General features: G+C 35.2%; 1 protein-coding gene across 4 annotated transcripts in view; it reads left to right on the forward strand.

Annotated features, from left to right (window-relative positions):
• Positions 1 to 8,896: 8,896 nt before the first annotated feature.
• stan (Protocadherin-like wing polarity protein stan) overlaps positions 8,897 to 26,563 on the forward strand; it is a 172,275-nt gene continuing 154,608 nt past the window's right edge. For all 4 annotated transcript variants that reach the window (XM_069818794.1, XM_069818795.1, XM_069818796.1 and 1 more), the window contains exon 1: positions 8,897 to 9,146. The gene's annotated coding sequence lies outside the window, so the exon portion shown is untranslated. The remainder of the gene's footprint in view (positions 9,147 to 26,563) is intronic.

Below are 26,563 nucleotides of genomic sequence, written 5' to 3' on the forward strand. Positions count from 1 at the left end.
AGAATTGGGAAGAAGATAGCTATGTATGGAGGTGTGTAACTACTGAGATAGAATCCAAGCTTTGCAGGTTCAAACCTAGGCAAGGGGCAGTGGAATTTTAGAGGATAATAATCATTAGATTGTTTCCCCCTGGAAGAGTAGTAAAGTAGAGAGTCTCTACCGTGTGTTCATTTCAAAATTTTCCACCTTTAATAATTTTAGATGTGCAGGGAACACGATTGTTAGGGAAAGCACATCGATTTAGTTTTCGAGGGAGAAAGTTCAAAGCCATTGCTGATTTAATTTTCTGTTCCACCCCATCACTCCCAAAATTTGAATTTCGAATTGCACCTTCTATCTTCAGACACGTCATTTTAAATTGTTGTTAAACCCTGTCTATTAAAAAAATTAATGCAGTCCCTCTGTTTCTGAGTTAGAGCCAAAAACGTATCATTTAATTAATAACAATAATACGATTACAGGGGTTAAAATTAAATACAAACCATAACAAATGACGATAGAAACAGAATCACAACAATAGTTCACGACCTACTAATAAATTTTCAAAGATTCTACACACACGCGATATGACCTAAGATATTAAAATGTATATAAGCAAACTTGACAAAGCTAAATAATAATAATAATAATAATAATAATAATAATAATAATGATGAAACTGCCGGAAAATTCCACGACAACAGGAATTCGAGTCATACCAAGCAAACAACAGGTACACATTGTTCAATTCCTTATGGGGTCATGGATTTTTCCATTGATCTAATCCTTCTAGCCACACTATAGCCCTGAAGTCTGCACAGCTTCTAACAGAAATGAGTACCAGAGGCATTTCCTTGGGGATAAAAGCAGTGGGCATGTAGGACTGACATTCCTACTGCCATTAAATGCCGATTATCTGTAAAGGTGGGAGCTTTAACACCTCGCCACCCTCTGGGCCAATTTGGCCTGTTATGGGGTTGACTTTACTTTTACATACTGTTAATAGCACAGTATCTTCATAATACGGACTATTATTGACTAAATTTTAATTCATTAAATGGTACATTTCTGGCTCTATCCCTGAAATGGATGGACTTTATTATTATTATTATTATTATTATTATTATGATGGTAGACTGATAGGTTCATCAATCCTCTTAAAATGATGTGTCTGAAGATAGGGGGGTGCAACTTGAAATTCAAAAGTTGGGGTGGGTAGAACAGAAAATTCAATCGGCAGTGGTTTTGAACTTCTCCCTTGAAAACTAAATTGACATGTTTTTCCTTAAAATCGTGTCTCCTGTACATCTAAAATCATTAAAGGTAGGGAGTTTTGAAGTGAACACACCGTATAAAATAACATTGCCCATGATTTTGACAGCCCCATCCGAAATTAATAGTCAGCTGTTCCATGGCTTACCAAGTTTGTAGAGTTGGTAACAGATGTCTCTGAAAATGAAAGAATGGGTACAGACAAGACTGAAATTTGTCCAAAGAAAACAAAAGAAATAAGTATGTTTAGAAAACTGATTTTTTGGGAAAAGTAATGAAGAAATACACAGTCGACACAAAGGAAAAGAAAGATACCAGTACTAGGTTATTAGAGAATGATTCTGATACAACCAGTTCTGGTAAAATTAATAAAAGCTGGGGAGATACAATCAAATCATTACTGTGAAATGAACTAGGATGTTCCTCGGAGTAATTACATTAAAAAAAAAAAAACACTATCAGAGAATACCAAGATCGTAATCTGTATGACCAATTTACCGTGAGTTTGAAAGAACAGAAGAAGAAAAAAACATCAGCTGGCTGCACAAGTTCTGTACTTGCCAAGAGCAACTTCTTAATAAATCAAATACCTTCAGCATTATAGAGACAGTCGGCTTATTTCACATTAAGGAACAAAGCAAAAGAAGAACTTGAACCTTGCGAATCTCTAAGTTTCTTCGAATTTAGTCATATTCAGTGATGTAAAATTGATATCTTTGTAGCAGCTTTAACTCGTACTGAATTATTAGGTATAACTCTAGTTTTCTTTGCATGTAAAACTTTTGACATGCATCCGACGGAATGTAACAGTTAATTTTTATCTGAAAGTGGCAGACTGTGCATTTTGTTCTGCAAAATGAGGTAATGGTAAGTTCCTATTATTTATTTGTCTAATGGCTAGTACATGATATTTACTATCATTGACTGAAAGTTCCTATTATTAAGTGCATATAAGAGACAGTATTAGTCGTTCTTGAGTATAAAATGTACTCAATGAAATAATACTAAATTGCGGTATGTTTATCTACTGGGAATGTAGAATATGTATCTCGAAGTTATGGGGTCTGTTATAATAAAAATCTTTCTTTCCGCCTATAAAAGGTAATGGTCTGCAGTAACAGTACATGCTATCAAACAATGAAGCATTGATGTTTGGTGATTTCACAAGATTGTGTCATGAGCTATGTGGGTTTCTGAGCCATGTGTTCGAGATACATTCGATATTTCGGAACTACTTACAGATTGCATCGTCAGTTTCGTAACAATCAATTTTGTTTTGAGAAATGCAGTGGCAAGATTGAGTTGAAACTGGAAAATGGGGTCCAGTCGCAAATGTTGTACAATACAAGTTTGTGAAGTAAATTACAAGTAAACTGAATTTCGAGTTAAAGGCAGTTTTGTAATCTTTATTAATTAATCCTCTATCAAACAGTAGAACAGTCGTATCTCAAAGTTCATGGGCAAAACTGCAGGGCTCATACTGATACTTGGTAATCATGGTTTTTCATAAGACTTTAATCTTTCATTTACTCAAAACTAACTGTTGGTAGTTACAACAGTATTATTTTAAGGGTGCGATATGTACGATCAGAGAACAATCTATAAGAAATAGTCCGTGGCAATTTTCTTTTAATTTTTTTCCTGGGAAGATGGGAGAAAATATGGTAATAATTAATAATGTTGTGGCAACTAATGTCACCAAAAGTATTAAAAACAATTCTAAGTTATAACTTATGCCTCTGATGTTGACCTATATTCTTTTGTATCTGACTATACTTTTAACTTTTATTTTTATTAAAAATGTAAATTCCATAGCAATTTTAAATTATAAAATATACCACAATTTGTAACGTGTTGTTTCTAAGAATTCCAATTCAAAGTTACGCCCATATTTTTAAATTATAAAATATACTAAAATTATGGACTGGTATTTTAAAAAAAAATCCAAGTTTCATGTAAAATTTTGAAATTATAAAATATGCCTAAAATTTATAGACTGTTGCTTCTAAAAATATCAGTTCCAAGTAATAGTTTTAAATCACAAAATACCTACAAAAAAGTATGAGCTATAGCATCTAAAAATGCAAATTTTAAATAGTAATGTAATAGTATGCTGGGTTTGCAGTGAAAAACCTCCTTTGGGCAGAACTCTTTGAATGAATGAATATTATGAAACAAGCTCATAATGTTATACATTATGGCACGAGTCAGTTTTTAGGGATTGAGCGAAGCTTATTCATACATTATTTTTTGTACTACGGCATTATATAATAAAGAAATAACATCAGATATGTAATGATGAGTAGTTTGATATCTTGGTCTATGAAGAAAGCAGTTGCTATGACAACAGTGATGTATTAAATGTTATAGCATGGCTAATCGTTTCATAATGTTAACTTTATGACACAAGTTATGCCAATAATAATATCTAATCTTTCTCAACTTGATGAAGTTGCCAAAGCCAAAGAATGTTAAACAGTAACATTTAAGGTGTGACATCAAAAATGTCTTACAAGAACTTTGTTTACAATAACTGAAATTTACAGTAGATAATATTTTACAATAATGAATATTTGCAGTAAAATAAAAAATACAGATAAAAAAAATAGAATGAGAAAATTCAATTATAATTTGAATTGAAATACAAGTGTCGCCGTAAAATCTGCAGAGAACCCTTCAAAGCTATCATAGAAATTTCCTTAATTGTTGTTGGAAGTCCAAATTTATTACAGATTGACACGAATTGTTTTGTTATGGTCCTTCTAACATCCACCATTAATCCGATGACTTCTGTATCCCCGAGTTTATAAATATGATGTTTTGTAATAAGGGATAGTTGGTTCATAAATTATCCTTTTCTCTAGATTAACCTCCTTGGGTTGATTCTGATGTGTCTCGAATCTGATGGTTGGATCCAGAATAGAAGTCATGACATTTTAGTTGGCATTGTAATATTTTACGATTCTGGTACAATAATGTGGCATATTATGCACGATTTTCACTAATGATAAAGACTGTTTATAATGATGGAGTACAAAAAATAATTTTCATCATCTTTATGAATGACATGGACATGACCAAAGACCTATTCAGATTACAAAAACTTAACTGTTATGTCAGTTCAGAGTTTCATTAGACATTGATGGCTAAGAAGTATACCTCGTATCTACAAAAATGATAATTTAGTTTAACTACATTATCTTTTGGAACTGCATTATTATGTTTACAAAATTTGACAGTTAACCAATATTTAGTCCTCGAGTAGAAGATTTTGCAAATCAGAAACATTTATAAAAAGTTTATGTAGGTAGTTTGAGAAAAATTAATTTTTGAAACTGTTTTTTGAGTCACCTGCAAATTTACAGATATGAGATATCACTTCCTAACCTTCGATATGCCACTTCTTCTTCTTCCTCTGATTTTCTAAGTAAAGAACTTATGTAGAAATTTATGTGATATTATTTCTAAAACCATGTTTAATCTTTCGTGCAATACTATTAACACTTGAATATAAATAATTGATTAACCCAGATCAAATTCTCAACATATACACTATTTGACACCACATTTCAACACTTTTCAATAATCGAACGCACCCATGCAACAGGCAGCGAATTTCGAGATGACGCCGAGATCTAGTAGGCTCTGAGGATGGTGTGAAGAAGCACCGAAACAGCTGTAAGCCGCACATGCTTACACAATTAACACGAGTAAGATCGCCATCTAATCAATTATTTCTAAAACGTTCTCTTTCCAGATGTTCCACATATTTTATTATAGAAATGAATCTCATATCTGATATTTTGGCTATGCGTGATCTCTTAGATATAAAGCCAACAACTATCTTAGAAATGCTACTTCGATTGCTGTTCGTTAAATAATCAAAGACTCCAAAATATATGGTTTTAAGGAAACTTTCATTTGAAACTTCAGGGTATTAAAATTCTTCTTTGAATTGTGTATTGGCCCTTGCACACATTTAGTATATTGGGAGTTTTTTTTTAGAGAATATTTTCCGTCATCTAAACAGCTGGTCTTCACTACTGGTAAGAGAACTCGGTCTAACCACCTCTTAGGAAAAGGAGTCTTTACCAGATGCGCATTATTCTCCGCACTAGGCAGGGTTACCTGGAAGCATCATGAGAACAGGGTCATTTATCACAAAGTCGCAAAGGGAGTCACGTACAGGTATACGATTATGTATTTAATAAAAATTTAAATATTTTTATTTTATGCGCAGAAATTTGAAATAAATTGAAATGTAGTATATTCTTAAAAACACATTATACGGAAATGTTATGATATGTGTAATACAAAACGTTAAAAATTCTTATTACTAATTTACGAAATACTGAATTGGATTCGAAAATCTATACAATTCGAGATGGTCATTTTAATATGATGTGCACTAGGACTAACATATATTGTTTTAAGTGGTTGAAGTTTTCCCCTGGAAAAAATGAGAAATGGGGAATACAAGGAGAACAAGGGAACGAAAAGGGAAATACAAAGAGAACGAGAGGACAAGGGGAATACAAGAACAAGTGAACAAGGCTCTAGGTATTGCATTTTTATGTGACAGTTAATTCCCTAGTTACCCTCCTCTCCCCACATATCTCATGAGGGGGAAAACGTAGTAGGCTACTATGTCAAAAACGTTTTAAGAATCGAAGTGCACAATATTTCTTATCCACTCCGATTTTCAGCAATAATCGTTGATTATCGAGGGAAAGTGATTTAGGAATACGGTACTAGAAAACACGAAGTTTCCTCTTCAGGTGAATGGGGTAGGTGAAAAATTAATATTAGTGATTGGGGCTGTGACATCTCTAAATCCACTTGCCTAACCCCATCAATCCTGCCTAACAATTAGAATTCCTTTATGTCTCTCTTTTTTTCTTCATCTGAAGAAATGGGTACTAGATCCAGATTTCGGAAGTAATGTTTTCTAATATTTCTTCAGATCACGAACTTCTTTTCTTTTTATTCAGTTATTTAGTGACGCTATATCAATTACGAGGTTAATTAACGTCGATGACATGTATGATACCTAAATCATATTTGGCGAGATGAGACCGAGGATTACCTGACATTTTTCTTATGGTTAGGGAAAACCTCGGAAAAACTCCAAGGTAATCAGCCCAAGTGGGAATCGAACCCGCGCCCAAGCGCAACTCATGATCGGCAGGTAAGCGCCTTAGCTGACTGAGCTACACCAGTGGCTAGCTTCTCAATAAACTACCACTGATACCCTCTCTGTTTTAAATAGATCCTTATATACTGTATATGTCAGTAGTCGACTCTGCAAATGATATTGCTATTATATTTCATCCAGGGGCGTCATTTCAGTTCTTTCCTTGGGAAGGGGCAAGAATTTTTTTAGGAAAGACCTTATAGGGTGTATTGCACGGCTTACTCCTCCCTAATTCCTCTGAAATGAATTATTTTCCCCTACCGTAAACTGTGGTAAACTTGATCACAAAAAGAATATATACATATCAGATGGCCTGAAAAAAAAATTACTACACCTCTGATTGAAGTTCTGGCTGATATGTACAGACCTAGAAAAAAATGAGCTGCCCAATTTTATAGAGTTCCAGATACTACAACGCATTGCGCATGTGCAGTAAACAAAAGCTACTTATGGACAGTCTTGCAAAGCTTGTTGCCTATATTCAGGAGAACTGCTACCAAGGCTCAGCCCACATTTTATTTCTGTATCTATACATCTATTATTGGGCAGTACATCTCACTTGATATGTGTCTGAGGAAGAACAATAATTGTTTGTATGCATCTGAAGTCTGATCAGTGTAACATGTAGCTAGTCAGCAATGGAGGGGGAAAGGAACTGGTCACCTTACCCCATTATCTCCTGGCCTAGTTTCCTCATAAGTGGTGCCTTATTGGTATCACCTGTGAGGTTCAGACTTGTCTTCAGAGAGTTGACTAAATAACAATTTTACTAATGGTGAGTACTTGGCTGTATGTCATTTGCTCACATGTAGCCAGTTTACCAATAGTTGCCCAGGGTGTGCCATAGGAATGTTGATGAGGTGAAATTATGATGGAGACTTGGTGGGATTCCACAGGGGAACAGAAGCTCCTAGAGAAAACCCCTGTGTTATCTAAGATCACAGGCTTGTTCAACGCAAGTTATAAATCGAGAGTATATTGGGGATAGAACCTGGGTCCACAGGATTATAAGTCTAGCGCTGTAGCTACTAGACTGCCTTTTTTTCTCTCTTGTACGGAGGAGGAACTTGAAAGTTTACACTGCAGCCTGAGGCTTATTGTGCTTACCACTCTTATTCTGTGAATGATTGGGTAGCCGAATGGCCACTTTGGCGATTTGCACTGAAGATATTAAAGAACTTTTTTTTTCAATTTATGATTTTTTTTTCCATTTTAGTCAAAATGAAGGCTGATATCATGTTTTTATTTTTTTTTGTTTGATGGTCAAGTTTATTCCACTTTAGAGAACATTTTCAGTTTCCACATATGGGTCTAATTTTAACTTCTTATCCTACTTATACAATACGTAATTTACATGCAATTGCTGTTAATATAACATAAGTGCTAAAAATGAACTCACAGACTTTTATTGCTAAAGGCATTTTTATTTTTATTTACAATGGGCAAGAATTACTAATGTAGGAAAGGATAACGCCTTGGTTTCATTTTATCAAAGTAATAAATTAGCTCATCATTTATTTCTTAAGCATGTATAAAACTGAATAACTTTATGATATCTTTACTGTGTTAACTTTTACAATTTACCTGGCTACCGAAGGCTAGTCTAGGCTTTGGACAAGGAAGGATACCACTTCGAAACTAGTCAGCCAAATAAATTGCAAAGGTGAATAGAGTAAAGATATCATAAAGTTATTCATTGATTATAAGTGTTAAAAGAGTGTATCGAACAATGAGTAACATTTATAAAAGTTGAATATTGAAATATTAAAAGTACGGTTCGCACATTTTTTTTTTTTTTTTTAGTATTACTACTCCATTATTAATTTCTTAAATCTTAAACTCAGGGAGTTTCTGCACCCCTAAATCAATTGTGTAGCTAGGTTTTGAGATGGAAGGGGGGCTAAATTTTGGGAACATCACTTGACAAATTTGCCCCTAACTTATATGCATGCTATGAAATTTAAAATCAATTTTGACTCCCCAAAAGTTATGAAGCAAAATCATTCGTCATTACAGAGTGAACCAACAGACGCGGCCAACACTAAATAAATTACTCAATCTAGTTATTGTGTTGAGAACGGTAGCTTCATAATTTCTTTTAAAATCATCGGCGAATTTAGTCAGAACTATAATGGATTTATTATTCTAAATATAGGTCGTTGTAGAAACAGTCAAACTGTTTCTTTCAGTGTCGCGCTCGCAACGCCAATGGTTGATTGTTTAATCATGCATTAAATTTAATATAATTGTAAAATATTCAATGAAAAATGTGGGGGACCAGACCAGTGGTTTCCTTTCACCACTGCACTAAATGACGCCCCTCTGATTTACCTCGGGTGGATTTCCTGTACTCAGTAACGTTCGTTCATTTCATATAATGCGGTTTCAGAACCAGCTCGCAGTAGCGACATCTAGCGGATATTCTAGAAAGTTACAAAAGCAATGGATGCTGGAGGAGTGTGCTGTCGAGGTGTCGTCACGTAAGCGGTGTTTTTGAGTGCGTCATGACATAAAATTATAGTAATGTGTGTTCTTTAACAGTTTTTGAATATATGCGCGTGTGAATGAGAACTCTGAATACGTTTATTTATTTGGATATTTATTTTAATGTACGTCCAGTAATTTGAACTTGGGTGACAGCGAGTAACAGACTGGTCAAGTACCGCCAGCTCCAGAAGATTGTTGACCTGTGGATGATTCTGTGAGTTTTTAAAGAAGTGTTGTGTATTCAGTGGCGCGCCACGAGCAGGTGGAGTTTAAGGTGTCATTTCACCGTTCGTAATGAACTAAGCGGCATATTGTTTGGAGACTCTTAAAATATATGTTTAAATTTATAACTGAAGTTAATTGACTGCGAAATGATCACTAAATAATGTTAACATGTTCTTGGCACGCCACTTTTTGTATCTACTATGAGTTCTGTAGGACAATTACAGAATTAAATGAACACCCAATTTAACAGTAGAGCAATATTGTAGTATATTACTTTTATTATTATTGTAGTTATTTGTAATATTAAGGATAGAGTTTTATTATTAATGATAACTGATAATAATAGGTTAAGAGAAGTGATGGAGCAAGGCCGTAATATCATCATATCCCTCCTTAATATTTTTAATCGAATATGAAAATAGGATTATCACACACGGTGGTTTACAAATTCAACAAAATGAAAGTCATCTCGAATGTTTAATTTACCTTATGAACAAATTTTAATGAAAAAATTGAGTGACCGACAATGTAATATATCGAAACAAACATTATTGGTAATAATGGACAAAAATTAATTTTTGAATTCATTAAATAAAGAAGATATTATTTTCTTTGCATTAATATTTGTGTTATCAAATAAAGAAGGTACCGCTATTATTTCTTTTGCATTATTTTTTTTTCAAAAGTATTTTTTTTTTCCATTATAACAAATGATGGTTAGTCCGTTTTTGTGAGCACCCATTCAATTTTTAATACTACGGTTTCGCTGTACGCATTGGACGTTGCTTAGTCGTGGCTTCGAATCCCGCCTGGAACATTGATGGTCGGATGGTTATTTATTGTCAGTGTGACGTTCTGTATTGTCCGAAATGAAGGCTCGACCTCTTGTTGGCACATGTCACGTGAGTCCCACCATGTGTTTTGTAGTGTGTAAATCCAAGTGGGGAAGTAAAATAATCTCGACAACGAAAGACAGACAAAAACAAACAAACAGACAATTGGTTTTCATTTTTATACCTATGTAGTTTTATTAATCTATGCTAATTTCAAAGCGCATTCAATTACAAATAAAACATATGAGAATGGTTACAATTCAACGCAATTTCTACGGTTTTCTCTTATTAAGTTTTTCTAGGGAATAAAAAAGCATAGGAATAAGAACGAATAGTATCCCTTTTACGTATTAAAAGCTAAGTACAAGTAACTGTTAACTTTTAAATTCATTGCCTGAAGAATATAATATGTAATATTGTTAGTCATACACTTAATAACCTCGATAGAGATTCACGAGAAGCGGGACAAAAGTTCTTTGGGAGAGATAAATAACTCCTTACCTTACCTGAAATCAAACCCGGTTCCGCTTCATTGGTAACTCTGTACTGAATCATCCAGGCATAGTGGATAATCAGTTGAGAACAATGGGTTTGGTCATGTTTGAAGTTGGAGTGATTTTCTCGATTAAGAGAGGACCACTCTTTGAAAGAAAAAGGGAAAAAGTAGGAAGTAATAGAAATAATACAGTTAAAGTGATCCGATTAAAGTTATTTATTTATTATATCTGATCTTAGATTCACACTACTTCTGTGAGAGATGTTCTATATTCTTCATTCCATTAGCAACGTGGAAATATTTGATTTTCGCATCAATCCACTTCAAGTAATATATTTCAATAATTGCAGATTATTATTAGCCTATTATTATTATTATTATTATTATTATTATTATTATTATTATTATTATTATTATTATTATTACTAGATTGTTGCACGGACCAATTTCATAGTGGTATTATAACTTTTCTACCCACTATTGGGATAGCAATGATATTTACAGTAATTTTGATACAAATCAGTCGCGAAGTAATTCATTTGACCGCAGAATTTTTAGCCATGTGGTAATGCCATTTCATCATCTTGGTTTGGCCCTTTGAAGGTTGGACCCGGGACAGGTCCATACACTTAGGGAGGCTTCGGCCCATTGTGCGCCCTATATATGCAATGATTGTCCAAGTCCATCCGACAGGTGGTACTTCGGTACATCGTAATAATATGAAAAATAATCACTTTGTGATTCAAGACGGCGCTCATTCCGTCGGATCCCGGCCACTCAGTCACTCGTAATGAGAGCACCTCTGCACATTAATGTGTTGGACATTGTGCCACTGTCACATCTGTGACGCAGTGCATGAGGGTTGGCCACTAGAGGGAACCCAAGAGGTGATGGAGCTTAAACTGAGAGGATTCAATCCGGCATCGGAATGGGAATCCGGTGTGGCTCAATGGATAAAGCGTCAGCACGTAGAGCTGAAGACCCCGGTTCAAATCCCGGTACCGGAGAGAATTTTTCTCCACTCCACCCATCCACGCAGAATTTCTGCATGAAAATATCATACAGTATGTACTTCGGTACATCGTAATAATTATTAGCTGTTAGTTGAGAAGTAAATAATGTCATCTGAGCTTTGTAGTTATGAGTCGAGAAGTAATGTAATTTGGTATTCATATCTATAAATCGCGAAGTAATGGCACTTGATCTTCATGCAAATAGTCGTGCAGTATTGTTATTTGATCTTGAAGAAATGTCATTTCATCTTCATAATTATTAGTCGCAAAGTACTGCTATTTGTTCTGAAGTAATGCCATTTGACCGCCATAGCTGTTAGTCGTGAAGTAACATAGTAATGTAATTTTATATTCATATCTATTAATCACGAAGTAGTTTAATCTTCGTAGCTATTATCCGAGAAGTAACGTAATTTGATCTTAATATGTATTAATCGCAAAGTCTTAGATGCTCATAGACATTTGTCACGAAGTAAAATAATTTTATTTTTATATTTATTACTCACGAAGTAATGTCATTTAACCTTCATAAAAAATCGGTCGCTGTTAGTGTAGTGATCTTCCTGTTGGTAAAATACTGTATATTTCCACCAGGCTCTACATCCGCCTACATTATCGACCCGACTATCAGGTTCGAGGCACAGGAACAACAGCCCACTGAAGTCCACGCAGAAAAATGCAGGATTTATGAGCCCACAGTTCCATTCTATTTGGAGAAATATCACCTTATCTCCATTGAAGTAGTTGGGCTAATGGTTGGCGCTAGGGGCACAATACCTCGCCTCTTTGTCACTTTCTGCAAGAAAGCTGAACAACGACTTCATTCGTGATGTTTCCCTTACTGCTATCAGAGGATCACTTGCCATTTTAAAATACCACCTGTACTTTGTTTCCTAAAGAGGAAGAACTTTTGTTTGAACGTCTAATCCGTTTGTTTATTATGTTTAGGCCTGTTATATGTATGCTCTTATCCTTCCTGTACTTAATTTCCCTTTCTTGTTCGTTCCTCACATTTCTCTTTTGTAGTCTGTTTTTGTTTTCACTCTGTGTGTTATGCTTTGTCCAATGAGGCAGTCCCGTTATTGGGAAAGCTGAAAGAGTGTCTTTCTTCTTAACGAATTACATAAATTTTATCTGACTGATATTAGCGCAATATTTTTTATTCTTCAAATTTCATAGTTATAGTAGTATTTTATTTAATGACGTTTTCAACTGTTTCAGCGTCTAAATTAAACATAAATTAGAAATGGCTGACGAATTTTGTCCGGAATATTCTATCATCGACAGGGTTATTTTACGTGTCGTAAATAACACGACACGGGAGACACACTTTTACTTCTTTCCCAAAGGAAGTCATACTAAGGACTTTATTGCCCTTTAAAATCCATTGAAGTTTGAATTCACAAACTTCGTATTCAACGATCAACGTCGTAATCGCGAGACCACCAAAGACGATTTCTCAGGGGTAATGCTATTGTATTTAGCTGAAATAGAAATAATACCTACTTTTTTTTCTTGTTGACTTTTTGAAATTAAAGAAAATATGGCATTAAAATGTTGACGCTAAATACTTCTTAGATGTGGCGTATGTACTCACTCGTCTTCTCTATCTTGTGCCAGAAAGTTCGAAAGGGAAATAGTAGTATGAGTGTATTGATTTCAATTTAACGATTTTATGGTATCTAATATGTCTCAGCGCACAGAATTATGTATGAGTTTGAGTTACAAAATCATTATGTCTTTTCAAGTTCGTTTTTAACTCTAAGTGCGTTATCTTGTTAATTTTATAAACATATATATGCTGATAATATCAAGAAATATTGGTCTGTATACGTATACTGCGCCCTGATTTTGCTTTTAATGTGTAAATATTCGATTCATTCATTCATTCATTCATAGTGTTCTGGCCAAGGGTAGGTCTTTCACTGCAAACCCAGCATTCTCCAGTCTTTCCTATTTTCTGCCTTCCTCTTAGTCTCCGCACATGATTAATATATCTTAATGTCGTCTATCATCTGATATCTTCCTCTGCCACAAACTCTTCTCCAGTTCACCGTGCATCCTTCAGAAGGTAGTTTCTTCTCAATCAGTGACTGAGCTAATTCCTTTTCCTCTTTCTGATCAGTTTCAGCATCATTCTTTCTTTACCCACTCTTTCGAACACAGCTTCGTTTCTTATTCTGTCTATCCATTTCACACCCTCCATCCTTCTCCATATCCACATTTCAAATGCTTCTAGTCGCTTCTCTTCACTTCATCGTATTATCCATGTTTCTGCCCCATACAATGCTACATTCTACACAAACACTTCACTGATCTCTTCCTTAGTTCATTTTCCAGAGGTACGCAGAAGATTCTCCTTTTTCTATTAAAAGCTTCCTTGGCCATTGCTATCCCTTTGACTTCCTGGCAGCAGCTCATGTTAATGCTTAGGCTATAGTACACCCCAAGTATTTGAAGCTGTCCACTTGCTCTACTGCCTCATTTAGAATTCGCAAGTTTATCTTCTGTAGTTTTCTTCCTATGACCATGGTCTTCATCTTATTTGCATTTATCTTCATTCCATACTGCTCACAGTTGTCATTTAGCTCCAGTAGCATATCCCTTAGTATCATCTCCTCTTCTGCTAACGAGCCATATCTTCAGAAAATCTTATGCACTTTATTCTTCTTCCTCCTATTGTCACTCTTCCCATGTTCTGAAAACAGTTCTTCATTAAATCCTCGAAGTAGTAAGTGATAAAGGGCTTTCTTGACGTACTCCTCTTCCAATTTCACTTCCTTCTGACATTTTCCCTCCTATCCTGACATTGACTCGTTTCACATAAAGATTACTAAACAGCCATCTCTCTTTCCAATCCACGCCAATTTTCTTTAGGATCCCCATCAATTTATTCCAATCCACTCTATCAAACGTCCACAAATACTAGATACACGTCTTTATTTTTTTGTAGGTATCTTTCGCCGATTGTTCGTAGCAGTCCAATTGCATCTCTCGAACCTTTTCCCTTCCTGAAGTCAAACTGCTCTTCTTCCAACTATTCTTCCATCTTAGAATATGAACGTCGATTCAAAAAGAAAATATTCGGTAGGAAGACTTTTATAAATATACATAAACAAGACAATATTTTATGTAGGTAATGAATGTGCATTAACATTGCATTTATCGGATATCTTTGATAAAATATATAAAAGTTAGCATTATTGAACTTTGATGTGGCAATGAATTCTCTACCGTGCCTTGACGGTGTCATTACTAGCTGCAAATTCGGAGAAGTCAGGTTCGATTCGCAGCAGGGACTCGGTGTGTGTGTTCCTTGGCCTGTGTTTATTCCGAGTTGTCTCAAGCGGCAGCTTTGCGCTATTCTGACCACACAACCATGAAGCCCAAGTATTTGTTAACGTCTGATATTGATTCATTATGGTTGTAGGAAGAGGAAAAGATCGGAGAATCAAGTTCTTGGAAGTTAGATGTTAAGGGTGATGGTTTTAGTGATGACATGTGGTGATGATGAAGATGATGATGATGATGATGATGATGATGATAAGACGAGTATTAAAACAAATCATCAATAATGATTAGTATATGAAGGAGGAATTTGAAACACAATCTCGAAAGAATATCAGTAAACAAATTCAACGGAATACTCCTTCATGATATTCTTCGTTCACAGTTTAATGTTGGAGGGTCTAGCTCACGCACATTTTATATGAACAAAAACACACGTAAACACAACACGCGAACATAAATTGCCGACAAAAATTTATCTGGGGGAGGGGAGAGAGCAAAGAGAATGCAATGACAAGAAAGAGAATAAAATGACACCAAGGAGAATACAAGGGGAATAAGAGAAAAACAAGGAGAAGACAGACAGAATAAGATGAGTTCAAGGAAGGAGGAATAAAAGAAAAAAGGAACACCGAGGGAATACAAAAATAGCAAGAAGAATGCATGGAGAAAAGGGAAATACAAGGAGAACAAGGGAAATACGTGGAGAACAAGAGGATTGCAAGGAGAAAATGGGGAATACAAAGAGATCAAAGAGAACACAAGGAGAACAAGCCCTATGAGATGAGGATAAAGAAAAGCTCAAATTTCCGTACATGTGAATCGAACTAAGTCCGTTGGATTTGAGTCACTAATCTGATCACACATTCTTTGTTGAAAAGCTGACTTAGAAAAAACGTTAAATGATTTATATGTTGCTGTCGAAAAGCAAAATGGCTGGAAGCGAAAAATGTTTTTGACTTTCAGACTTCCAGCAGGCAGTGTTTGGAATAATAATGAGGGCGCAGAGAGCTTGCGTGCGTGAATGAATGCGTTGCATGCGCCCGCCACTCTCACAACTGTGCGGGGTTTCCAATTCGATCTCCGGGCTTTGTACAGCTACTTGCAAAGGCTCCACTTATTTCAGCTTGAAATTCTTCTGCACAGATTTCATTGCCCAGTCCTGGTAAAAGCTGAATTCAGACGCCCAGGTATTGCAATAGACGATTTTATTGATTATGTCTACGAACTGTAAGTTATAGGAAAACACATAAGTTGTGTTGCAGCATGTGTAGTATGTGTAGGATATGTTTTGCTGTTTTCGGAACTTCACGGACATTCCATTTGACAAGAAGACTAAGACGATCTAGAAAGTTTATGAAACGCGAATTCGAAGAGGATTACGAAAAACCGGACTTAAAACCTTTCTTGATGTTCTAGATGATGTTTTCTACGACAACTATTACTTAGTTTAACTACTCTAATATTTATAATAATAGAAGTAGTAGTAATAATAATAATAATAATAATAATAATAATAATAATAATAATAATAATAATAATAAATATGTTATCATCCGTCACGTCGGTCCAGGGGCTAGAACGCTGGACTTATAAATCTGTGGACCCGGATTTAATCCTCGATTGATCCAGGTAATACAGAGGTTTTTTCCGGGAGCTCCTGTTCCCCTGTGGCATCTCAAGTCTCCATAAATAAAAAATGGCTAAATGTTGCACACATTTGTGTTTAATAAAGACAATTATTAACAAATTTCCATTATAATTTTGTTATTCTAGGTTTCATTTGTAATTCAGTAAATACAAAAATATTCTTTGTTCTTAACTTCTATTTTAAAGGCATGTTGGGTCCGATAAGTATAATACGTATAAGTATCAAATATGTGTAGGTTTATTAGTCAAATTACTTACTATTGATAAGTAATTTGACTGTAATAAACCTACACATATTTGATAGTTAACTTCTATGATAAAATATCTATAATCTTATTTCATCGTGGGTGTAGCGTAGACCAGCCTCCTATGGCTCATACTGGGCAACGACTCTGTCGGTCGGTAAATTAGTCTTCATATGGGTGAATGACGAACAGTCAAGTACCCGCCATTAGTAAAAGAAATTGATAGTAATAATAATAATAATAATAATAATAATAATAATAATAATAATAATAATAAAATTATCGCATTAATGGCTTTTTATTTTGTAATATATAATTATAGCCTACTTTTTGAAAATATTATCATGAAAATTTATTTCCTAAAATATATTCTGAAAACCGAGATTTTCTAATGCTCGTTTTTCCCATAGAGCAGTGCCTAAATTAATTTTTCCCATATATACGAAGCGGTATTGATAAGTTTAGTGCTTAGGCTAATATGGAAAAATAAACTATCGAAAAACAAATTTTTATTTATTCAATACAATCACTTTTTAACTTATACACTTAGGACAACGGTCATAAAGAAGTCCTAAGCCTTAAACAAATTGAAGCATGAGTGGAACGGAGAAAAATTCTCTCCGGCACCGGGATTTGAACCCGGGTTTTCAGCTCTACGTGTTGACGCTCTATCCACTAAGCCACACCGGATTCCCATCCTGATGTCGCATTGAATCCTCTCAGTTTAAGTTCCACCTCTTGGGTACCCTCTATTGGCCTACCCTCATGCACTGCATCATAGATGTATGACAGTGGCACAATATCCACACATGTGCAGAGGTGCACTCGTTATGAGTGACTAAGTGGCCGGGATCCGACGGAATAAGCGCCGTCTTAAATCACAAAGTGATTATTTTTCGCATATCATATATTATTACAATGTGCCGAAGTACTTGGTACATATATTTCCGTACAGAAATTCTGCGTCATCATATGATGAAGGATGAGAGGAACGGAGAAAAATTCTCTCCGGCACCGGAATTTGAACCCGGGTTTTCAGCTCTACGTCGGATCCCGGCCAAAAGTTCATTTTAGTAGCCAATAATTTGTTTTCATTTAATCTGTCTAATGTCCAAGATTCTACCATGTAGGTCTACATTTTATTCAATTTCGGTTTCTGGTTTAATTATGTGAATCCTACTTACTTGTAATCTAATACTAATATGTATTCCAATGTGTTTATTTTTATTTTTACTGTGTACATTTTTTATTGAATTATCGGCTTCTGTTTTTGTGTGATTCGTATTTGATTCTAACAACATTAATATGTATTCCACTGTGTTTATTTTTATTTTATGAGGTAAATTTTTATGTAACTACCCTTTTGATCTCATTGTGTACCTAAATCGTATGAGTATGTAATTAATTCCGATCCAGTTGTATGTTCAACTATGTAAGCAAGTTATAAACCTGGTTGAGTATAAGAGAAGGCCTTACGGCCTTAACTCTGTCAGGTTAAATAAAGCCATTATTATTATTATTATTATTATTATTATTATTATTATTATTATTATTGTTATTATAACGTAATACTTTGTGCCAGTAACTTATAAATGAGGTTTTTTTTTTTATTAAAATGTTCCTACTACAAAGAACTGACTTCAAGATGCCAATAATTATACTCCTTCCTTCACTTATTTATACAGTATATATTTTTTAATTTCAGCTGTACTCTTACGATCAGTTCTAAAATAATTGACCCCAAATATTTAAATTTATTGACCATTTTAATTTCTAGTTTTTCAATCTCGAGCTTCCTTTCACCTTTCATTTTCAAGATTAGGTATTCGGTTTTCTTATCATTTATATTCATTCCTCTACTAGTTTCCTCACCAATATCATGTACGATGCATCTTCAATGACCTGAGTAATTATGACTTGGTTATCCGCAAAAAGTAGCTCTTGTTAGTTCATTGGAATTCCATTGTGTTACGCTTCCTGAACCAGTTCCTAAGACATACATCAACAGAGATATATTTTAAAAAGTAATGTTGTTATACAACATCTTTGTAACAACCACTTTGTTGTATTAAATTCAAGATAAATAATAATAGAGTTTATTACAATATGCGTGTAGTTATCTTATGTACAGTCGTAGAAAAAGTTTTGTCGCACTGATATAAATAAGTCCCAGAAAGGAGGCAGTGCGCATGATCAGACATACAACGAAACAAAACTAATTTTATTATCTCAGCTAGTCCTTCTCTTGTGAACCATATCAATCGTCCTCTGATCATGCGCACTGCCTTCTTTCTGGGACTCATAACATATCTGTGCGACAAAACTTTTTTCTAAGAATGTACGGTACATACGTGAAAATTATAAAACCATCCAAAATTTTAAAATTATGCAAAGTTCTTCAATTTTGTAGTAGTTTATGTCAACTCTCTTGTGCACCCCTTAACTTTCTAATAAGTCCAATTTTCGCAACTTTATGCTTAATTCTGCGATATAATTTTAAATGTTTACAAAGCTTTTATTTATTTTCGTGGATCACGTAATTGCTGCGGTTATGTCACGTGCTGAGCTGTTTGTTAAAATGCGACAAATGACGGTAGTAAGAATACTTCCGGTATAAGCCCCTAGACAGGATGGATTACACCTGCGATGTGATATATTCTGAATTTGCGTGTCTGTAATTTGCAAAGAGCCTTGACTGTGACAATGGGATGAGAGACGTGATTGCCAACATTTGGGGTGTGCATGTTGCTAATGAAATATAACCCCACGATCGTAGAGTCATCTGATAAACATACCACTGGGAATCTGAGCTAATGCATGCGCCTGTTTCGAATACCTGCTCTATTCAATTACACAATGAATCGCCAATTACCTCTGTCACATGAATGTTACATTCATGAAGAGACGGAAAGGGGTAATTCGTGTCTCTTTTATACAAATATATTTAACTACCCAGTCGTTGCTTTCTCCAAGATTCTAACGGCCGAATACTTTGTGAGAATTTTTGTGTATAAGCAACTTTGTAGCAGATTTTTTTCAGAGTACTTTGGTTTTTCATGCCATTTTAATTCCACCATTACTCCATCAGCAAACTAAACTAATTGTTTCTCAAGTAAATTATATTTTATATTCATACTTCGCGGATGGATTGAATAGTAATACTGAATACGGATAAAATTCGTACATGAGTTGAAGAGGCAAGGCTTTATACAGATAAGATAAAACAGTATTAATTAATCCAAATCTGTAATTTTATTTCTTCAGTAAGAGAGAAGATACGTCTAATATAAACTATACGCATTGCTGGGAAATTTTCGGCTTTGGACCTCGAACTCATTTCGTCATTATAATTACACTTTCCTCTTTCATCATCTCCGTTTCTTTTCCATATTTCGGGCTTGCTCCGATGTAGAGTCGTCTGCGGGCCACCACCGAACTTAGACCCCTTGGTATGTGGTTATTAGTTGTTGGTGGTAGTGCTATATACCGTAGCCTCTCTCCTGGCCTCATGATAGCTCGAGAGACCAGAGTTCAGGGACCGCGGTGATGCCTGCGGATTCTGTAGGGGATTTCGAAGGCACCGCGGGGGCTTTAGGGCATGCGCACCATTGCATTCCGGGTAGTACAATGGGCCCACCTAAGCGAAGGCAATCCCCAGCTAGTGCCCCTTCTCTCAAGGGGGCTAATAGACAATTCATCATTATACAGCGGTAACTATTATAAAGTGATTGTTAACGAAAATGTTGCACAAAGTGAAGGCAAATTTATTCACACTACAGGTCATACACGGTAGTGACATTAGTAGCAGTATGGATACCAATGCTACATGCTTTACGTCTTTACCTTCAAGGAAAACTCCTTGGTACTCAATACATAATGTAGGTAGTTCTGTATACTTACACTTACTGGGTTTTAAGGAACCCGGAGGTGCATTGCCGCCCTCACATAAGTCCGTCATTGGTCCCTATCCTGAGCAAGATTAATCCAGTCTCTACCATCATATCCCACCTCCCTCAAATCCATTTTAATATTAACTTCCCATCTACGTCTCGGCCTCCCCAAAGGTCTTTTTCTCTCCGGCCTCCCAACTAACACTCTATATGCATTTCCGGATTCACCCATACGTGCTACATGCCCTGCCCATCTCAAATGTCTGGATTTAATGTTCCTAATTATGTCAGGTGAAGAATACAATGCGTGCAGTTCTGTATTGTGTAACTTTCTCCATTCTCCTGTAACTTCAACCCTCTTAACCCCAAATATTTTCCTAAGAACCTTATTCTCATAAACCCTTAACCTATGTTCCTCTCTCAAAGTGAGAGTCCAAGTTCCACGACCATAAAGAACAACCGGTAATACAACTGTTTTATAAATTTAAACTTTCAGATTTTTTGACAGCAGACTAGATGACAAAACCTTCTCAACCGAATAATAACAGTCATTTCCCATATTAATTCTGTGTTTAATTTCCTCCCGAGTACCGTAATTTCACACAACTATGGTCCAAACACACGCACTCACGAAAACAGTGATATCTCAGTTCCTAGTGGCAGTTAGTGACTATTTAAATACTAAAGCATAGAGCATAGATATAGTAATATTGTGAGGATTATGAAACGTATCCTGTCTGCCATGTTTTGTCGCTAGTCAACTGTCAATTGGAGTTAGGTTTTGCATGTTACCTCGTCCACTGGAAACTTTCTCTGCCATCAGTTACCACAACAAGAATTTCTGTGTTCTTGATGGTCTATATGACAGGTAATTTAGTATTTACATACATTTAATGAATATTTTTACAGTTGCATATGTATTTTCATATTTATTGGAAGAATAATAAAAAATGGTACTTGAAGTTCAACTATGGTCCTATCATTTTTGTGGACCAGAGTTGTGTTCCGACTTTTGGTTTCGGTTCTTATATTACAGAATGTTTTTTATAGCTTCTGATGGTGCCACCTAATAAAATTTTTCGTAGAAAGTTGGCAGGAAGGTCCTATAAGCCATATGATGACAGAAGTATGCTGCATGAAAATAAACTAAACTCACCTGATTGACAATGATTCTTCTTGTCTTCAGAAAAAAAGTATTCGTGCATTCGTCGAACATGCTATATCCATGTCCAATCTTGGATGTCTGATAACGTTATTCTACTTCTGGTGTAATGTGAAAATGTACCTGGATAGCCAAGACCGCAAAGTACCAGCATTCACTAAGAATCTACCTGGAAGACGTTGGGCAAAATGCTTTTCAGAACGTCACAAGAATGAATTATCACAGGTTTTGCAGTCTCCAAATGTGACCGATCTGATGCAACTACTAAACAGAACTTGTTTTCGAAATTGAAATACCATTGGCGGCAAATACTTGACGAGTGAAAAGGGACACCAGATGGAAGAAGCATGCCAACAGATTCCAAAAATGTATTTCCTCCATTGTTAAATAAGCTCTGGAATAAAGTTACTGTATTCCGATATCGCAAGCAAATTTGCAGTTGGATTGAGGAAAGTTGCAACCTTTCCTCTTTGTGCAGTTGAAGTTATAGGAAGTGTGCCGTCATGTTCTGATCCTAACGTCAGAAACCCAGAAGGAAGTGCTGTTTCAGACACATTCATAAAATATATAGAAATGACAACGAATCAAGCAATAGAACAAGGAACATCATAAAGAGGAGAAAGAAGAAAATTGATGTTGAGTCAGGTAAAAGTATTTCAGCAGCAGATGTTGAAAATTTTGCATTACCATCTACCTCCAAAATTGCAATTTGCTCAAGCAGAAACAAAGATTATTGCAAGGGGAAGGCAGTACAGAGTTCTACCGTGAAAGATGAAGATGGATATTCATTGGCATCAGATCTTCATTGAACTTGTCAGACATTGAAGAGACACCCGAAGATACTTCAAACCATCCTTAAAAGATATTAAATGATCTGTCAGTAAGCCAAAGTAGCGAAGTACGAAAAGGAAGCTTTTCCATATGCCTGAACTTGAAGGTCTATGGAGTTAAACAAAAAATTAACCAACTGATTATGTATCTGTTTGAGAATGTTTGATTTTGATTAAGAATGGTTGTCTTAAATTTTTTTTTTGTTTTATATTGATTTCATTATTTGATAAATTTAAAATTAAGAAATAAATAATTTTTCTCACTGTCTTCTGCAAAATCTGTATTTTATATTAAAAATTATTGACTGCTGTATGACACAGTTGCAAAACATCCTCTCAACTGTAGTCCATGAGCGATTTATATTAGGATATATTCAATGGACTATAGTTGTGACTTCATAACACAACTATATTCCACAGTTTATGAAAAGATGTTCCATATACCAACTACATTTCGAATAACAAAAGTGTTTGATATTAATTGCTGACCTTTCTAAAGTTGATATCAACAAAATAAATTCTTCTAATAGTTTTATTTTGTAAATTACATTAAGAAATCTAAAAAGTGATGAGATATTGGACCATAGTTGTGTGAAATTACGGTATCATTTATATTTATTACTGTTGCTCCCAGATATTTGAAATTTTCCACCTCTTCAAAGGATAAATTTCCAATTTTTATATTTCCATTTCGGGATTTACTTCCAAACCTATCTCTTTACTTGCTTCAAGTAAAATTCCCGTATTTTCCCTAATTGTTTGTGGATTTTCTCCTAACATATTCACGTCATCCGCATAGACAAGCAGCTGATGTAACCCGTTCAATTCCAAACCCTCTCTGTTATCCTGAACTTTCCTAATGGCATACTCTAGAGCAAAGTTAAAAAGTAAAGGTGATAGTGCATCTCCTTGCTTTAGCCCACAGTGAATTGGAAACGCATCTGACAGAATTCGATGTTAATTTTAATTACAAGATATTGTAACACAAGAGTTTAACTAGGAATATTATGATTCATTATTATTTTATTTTCCTTATCTGCATTTACTTATACAGTAGTCGCTTTAACTCCTAGGTCATATCGCGGCTGTCTGTAGTTTAATGTGGGGAATGCTTGTTCCTGTTTCACTGTGCATATTATTTCGTGGTAATCTGAATGAATTCCCGCATTCGCCTTTATTTAAATTAGTTATATTCAGACGAGGAAAACCACGGAAAAAACTCGACCAGTTTGATCATCACCGGGGGTCGAACCCAGAACCTCCAGAGTGCGAGTCCAGTGCATTACCACTGAGCCATCTCGCTCGGTCATTCTTTTCTTATCCCGTTTTATTTCCAATAATTGGTCCTTTTGGTACGGCCCGTGTCCACTGTAAGAAAATACTATACGTTTATAGCATTATGAGAATAAACTACGTAAGTCATGTGGTCTGCTAGATTTGTACCAGGATATGCTATCACTGAGCTATAGTGAAGGACAAAATGTTATTGAAAAACATTAAATTATTCTCACTTTTAATCGCTAGCACCAGGACACTAGCGTGGCTGGTACATAAATGAGTTTGTGTACGTGTAGCATTATGTTTGGTCAGACAGTTTGCTTTCTTTCTTAGTCATATGCTTTTCCCTCTGTGTCAACATTGAGTTAAACGGTTATGAGTACATTCATAGCTGTGCTTTCAAACTCTGATCCTTAGAACAAGCATACTTTGAATTCTTATGCCCAGTGGTATATGCAAGGGATAGTCTTGTAGGTGGGATTCCATCCATCCGAACATAATTTCAATGAAATGCCGTCAAACGTTATTTTTCGAGTACCTACTTAGAAAATGTGTTATTATTTGCACGGACCATTAATATACCGCCATTATAGCAAGTTAAAAATTATAAAATCATATTTAAAATTAACTGTTTATTTACAATATGTAGTCTCAAACCACCAACTTGGTTGTTCAGTAGAACACAACGAAAATTGGTAATTCTTGCTTCTAATTTTATTATTTCATTTGCAATTTAACATAAATATTTACAGTTAAAAGATTACATAAAAACTGTGTATGTAGATGTTGTACTTACTCGTAAGTAGCAACATAAACGGAAGTTTTAAAATTGTATTAATTAATGTAAACAAAAATGAATATAAACTGTAATCCAGACTGTAAAACATACTCTTTAATGTAGCTATATGTGTATGTGTGTGTTTTCTTTATAAACACACATGAAAATCGTTGCTGAAAGTACTGTTCTTTCATTTTTTTTCTTTACAGAAAGAATTGTGATTAAGCAAACAGTCGATTTCGATATTTTCGGGGAAATACAAATTTTAATCATTCCTGATACCGAATGTATTCATTATCTCTTCAATTCCATTTTTGTATATACCCTATGATACAACTGATCTGCAACAGAATAAACTTCGAAAGAACTTCTAATGTAGGCCTAACTATCTTTTGCTTGACGCTGACGTGCGCTATATCATGGCATAGCTTACAAAACTGGTCACCGCTTCCTTCTCTTCAGCCTAGTACTTCTATCGATCCTGGTGGTACGTTATTTCCTCCTGCAAACATAATTTCGTTATTGATATTTTTATTCGTGTTGAGTAGTTTGTGAAATGAACATTCACATTGGTCTGTGTAATAGTAGTAATAAAAGCTAAAATAAAACTTATTTTGATCAGAGTTTGGCGTTGTTCCGAATGACGTCGAGATAACATTGACTCTTGCGATTTTCGCCTTCCCCACGATAAAGGGACGGGGGTTTCCCATGTTTCCTGCCCCACGTAACCGCTGTATCCCAACACGCCAGCTATCAGAGGGGGATGTGATGGCGGTGGTGGGTGGTGGATCAATACCATGCACGTGACACACCACGTCATCCCCTTTCATCCCACCACCCCTTCCGGGTGTATTAACATTACGTCCCGATCCTAATTAGTGAACCCCCACAGTGTCTATCTCCTTCTGTCACTTGATGCTGCATCTGTCTGCTCTTGTAAGGGGGCCCATGGTTCTGACCAGGGGTGTAGCATCAAGAGTCTGACCTAACACATTCCGGTAATTGTTTTCAACTTTCGTGACGTAGATAAAGCGAACTTATTCCTGTGACTAAGCTACAAGGCTATGAGGGCGTATGAGGGGGCGTGGCGGTTATACTTCACGCTTTCTCAGACGGCATCACTTGACGGAGGTAAAGGTCAACATCAAGTTCGGCATTCTTTTGTGGCTTTAAAGAACACGAACTTAAGTATGAGAACAGAGCCGAAATTGTAGCTTTGTTAGGCCTTCGCGAATGTAAAACAACGAGGTTTCTTTCACAAATGCTCCTGTAATACGTACAAAACAAATGGTGTTATTCTCAATAATAATAATAATAATAATAATAATAATAATAATAATAATAATAATAATAATAATAATAATAATAATAATAATAATAATTTATTACATTATGATCGGGCAGATGCCTAGTAGTAATGTTGGTACGGTACAAAAGCGAACAAACACAATTTACACGAAAACAACAACGAATACAAAACAGAACACAAAGAACATAACAAAAATACAAAATAACACGCCAATACACACAAATCAAACAACACAATTGCACAATAATAATAATAGTCTACAGTTACAAAACAGTAACATAAAACACAAAACGAACAACACAAATGCAAAAATACAGCTGAAAATGACTCAACACAATATAAAACCAACACAAATAAACACTTTAGAACACACTAAATCATCTTTAGCACTCAGCTGTAGAAACTAATGAACGCTTACGCGACTCTTGTACACAAATCTTAACCAATTCTAACATTTACGAAAAGCTTAAACACTTGAAACACTTACGCCATGGCACACCTTATTTATTTCCACAACTTTTCGCAGTACTAAACACTTCCAATAAACACAAACTAAGCAGCAATGCAGAAAAAAAACAACACAAGGAAATGACAAAAGACTATAGTCTCTAACACAATAATTAAATATTCATGA

The sequence above is a fragment of the Periplaneta americana genome, chromosome 2 (assembly GCF_040183065.1).
Source record: "Periplaneta americana isolate PAMFEO1 chromosome 2, P.americana_PAMFEO1_priV1, whole genome shotgun sequence".
NCBI classification, from domain to species: Eukaryota; Metazoa; Arthropoda; class Insecta; order Blattodea; family Blattidae; genus Periplaneta; species Periplaneta americana.